General features: G+C 38.1%; 1 pseudogene; it reads left to right on the top strand.

Annotated features, from left to right (window-relative positions):
• The first annotated feature begins 1,478 nt into the window (after nt 1-1,478).
• On the top strand, nt 1,479-3,009 carry LOC130749834 (trifunctional UDP-glucose 4,6-dehydratase/UDP-4-keto-6-deoxy-D-glucose 3,5-epimerase/UDP-4-keto-L-rhamnose-reductase RHM1-like; annotated as a pseudogene).
• Nucleotides 3,010-3,474: the final 465 nt, after the last annotated feature.

Below are 3,474 nucleotides of genomic sequence, written 5' to 3'. Positions count from 1 at the left end.
GGACGATCGGGCAAGAATCGGAAAAAGCTCTGCACCCCTCTCTTTCTCTCTCTAACTCTCGGCCACTTTGGGAGAAAATGAGATATTTTATTATTTTTTCCCTTTTTATAGTAGAGGGGAAAATCCGAAAAATCGATATTTTGCGGTTCCGATCGTTTTGGTACTTTCGTCTGCTGATAAAAATTGAGTATTCGGCGACAGAATGTCGAAACTCAAATCAAGGTTCATTTAATTGAGGAAAATGTCTCAAAGACGGTGTGAGTCGATTTATGCCGAAAAACTACTTTTTGCAGTCGACGTCGGATGAGGAAACTTCCTTCAGGAAAAAGATCACAAACGTCGAAAGAAATGAGGCACCGCGGATGGAAACTTCGTTAGAAGCTCCGAATAGAAAAACCCTTCATTCAAGGTCTTAGTTAAAGTTCCCGAGACGTTAAAGTCTGGCTTCGGCGGACTTCCGGGAAGCGAAACCTAACAAGCGTACAGTCCAGGGTTTCGTATCGAAAAGCTAGTCATGGGAAAAATACTCAGAGGTTCTTATTCTCTCTTTAATTCTAAAATTCTCTAGGAGCGGATATAGCCTTTTTCGGACACTCTCGACCTTAGTCGGGTGCGAATATGGCTCGTGCTATCAATCAAAATGACTAAAGTGTCATCCTTAAACATACTGCGAACTTTCAACTTCATAACGCTAATCCAAACCTTAAACACGAGTCAAGTTCCTCTCACGCTGACACAAAATCCTATGCGTGAGTTGGAAATTAATTATTTATTTAATTCTAAAATCCTGGGTCTTACAATTTTCACACGCCAAAGAAATTAAAGACAAAAATCACTCATTTCAAACATAGGAAATTCAAAAAAAAAATATGAGATTCAAATTACACAATGACAATAGATGAGATACCAAATGTGGAAATTAAGCCAAAAGTACAAGTTATTATCGTGTGTATTTTTTTTTTCTGTCTTTATCAATGGTTATTAGTGTGGCTCGAATCATAAATAAATGAGTAGGAATTCGCTATGCAGGCTAATTAGTGCAAAATTAAATTGGGTTTTCTTCCACGTAACATGCATATTATGAGTGGGCCTACGTAATTCTAACAAGATGGGAGGGCATTTATGGCATTCGACTACATCCTTTGGATCCCCTTAACTGTCTATACTAGATCATATTTCATACACAAGTGCGTACTTATAAATAGAGAAAACGTTTAGACTCTAAATCAGAATCCTGAAATTCCATCTTCTTCCATTCTCATTTTCATCTCTTCTTTCCTTTGCTTCGCTTCATTGGTGTCGTCCATCTCTTCCATTTCGTATTTTTTTTCAACACTCCCCTATATTTTTCTCCATTTTCTTTCTCTAATTATGTCTTTTTTTTTGTTATGATGTTGGTTGTGGTGCTACCCCATTTGGTGTTACAGATTTTTCTCTGGAAAAGATTTGAAATTTAGGCTAATGGTTGATTTTTATGATCTGGGTGTTGCTCCTTTTGTGGAATCTGTTGTAGATCTGTGAAGTGTGTGGAGGTCAGACCATTTAATGACCAGAGATATTTTCTTGATGACCAAAAGCTGAAGATCTTGGGTTGGTATGAGAGGACCACATGGGAAAATGGCTTGAAGAAAACCATGGACTGGTACATCAAGAATCTTGATTGGTGGGGTGATGTCAGTGGTGCACTGCTTCCTCATCCAAGGATACTGATGAATGATGGTTCCTGGTGGGATGGAAAGACTTTTTGATGGATCTGACGAAGAAAAATCCACCACATATGTCTCAACTAATACTCGAATGGTGGTTCCAGAATCCAAGAATGTTGGCTCTACATAGAAAAATCCTATCAAGTTTTTGATTTATGGAAGAACGGGTTGGATTGGGGTTTTCTGGGGAAATTGTGACAAGCAAGGGATTCCTTATGAATATGGAAAAAGGTGTTCTTGAGGATCCGTCATCACTCATAGCTGATATTCAGAATGTGATGCCAACACGTATTTTTAATGCATTAAGGGTGCCTGGCCGACCCAATGTTGACTGGTGTGAGTCTCATTAAATAGAGACCACCCACGCCAATGTTGCTGACACTTTGACATTGGCTGATGTCAGCAGAGAGTGTGGGCTCTTGATGATAAATTACGCGATAAGGTACATATTTGAGTATGATGAAGCTCATCCAGAGGGTTCTTGCATTGGTTTTAAGGAGGAAGACAAACCTAACTTCATTGTTCTTTCTATTTCAAAACTAAGGCCATGGTAAGCTTGCAAACATGATGTGGTTTTATTCCCTTTTCATTATGATCATGAATATTTGTACTAATTTGTCTATGAATTCTTGCTAGGTTGAAGAACTCTTGAAAGAATAGGATAATACCCTCAGGGTTTTCATGTCGATTTCCTCTGACCTGAGAAATCCATGAAATGCACAAAATAGCACAAGAAAAGGGGATTTGAATTGTGCCACTCAAAAACTTTTGTTTTTCAAACAATTAACAATTTCAACTAGTTTTTCAAGAACATTTGGTGAGCGGATAAGCAAGCAGATTAGTAAACAGATGAAACTCAGGCTTTTATCCTAGTTCACCCCCAGAACAGTATGGCTACATCCAGCCCTTGGCTGTACTAATATTTAACTAACCAAGTATCAATGACTTTTCCTACAAGTATTCTCCAAGACTTCTCCCAGCAATTATTCTCTAGGACTTCTCCCAACAAGTATTCTCCGTGACTTCTCCCAAAAGTATTCTAAGGACTTCTGCTAAGAAGTATTCTCTAAGACTTATCCCATAAGTATTCTAAGGACTTCTCCTTAAGCAATCTTTTTCAAGATCAGTTGCTTCTACAAAGGTCTCTTCATACAAGAGGGACAGTAGAGAAGTTTAAGTCCATGAACTATAAAGTGTTGAAGGTAAGATTTGACTCTAAGAGTGTACTTTATGTTCTAAAACATGAGAGAGTAAGTGATGGATAGTAATGAGAATTATCTCTTCTTAAAGTAGACGATATTGATTGACCTTTTTGAATTATATGCTTGAAAACTTGCAGGCATTGCCTTTAGATCTTCCTCTTTATACTTATGAATCTTCTGTGAGATGAAAGATAGCCGTTGGAGCGTGTGCTTCACAGAGCTTCTATCCGTTGGATCAAACGATACTATGTGTACTTTGTGTCAAGTACATTAAATGCATGACACTGTTTAATGAAGACCTTTTGCCTAAAAGATATAGTTTGTCAGGTGGTAGTAGCATTGGTCTTTGCTTCTATCTGTTGATGAGCAAATATGGCAACCTGATGGTGACAAAGTTGAACTTCAGCTTTGGTCATTGTGCTTTGTCAGATTACGTGATCTTGCTTTAAGATGAGCAAATATGGCAACCTGAGATATTTTTAATTTGAAGATGGCGTTTATTCTCCGGACATTGCTTCCATTGGTTAGCTTTAGATAGACGATGAAAGCCTTCACTGAGTGTAGTC

This window comes from Lotus japonicus, chromosome 3 (genome assembly GCF_012489685.1).
Source record: "Lotus japonicus ecotype B-129 chromosome 3, LjGifu_v1.2".
In the NCBI taxonomy this organism is placed as follows: domain Eukaryota; kingdom Viridiplantae; phylum Streptophyta; class Magnoliopsida; order Fabales; family Fabaceae; genus Lotus; species Lotus japonicus.
This window is presented reverse-complemented; position numbering and strand designations above follow the sequence as displayed.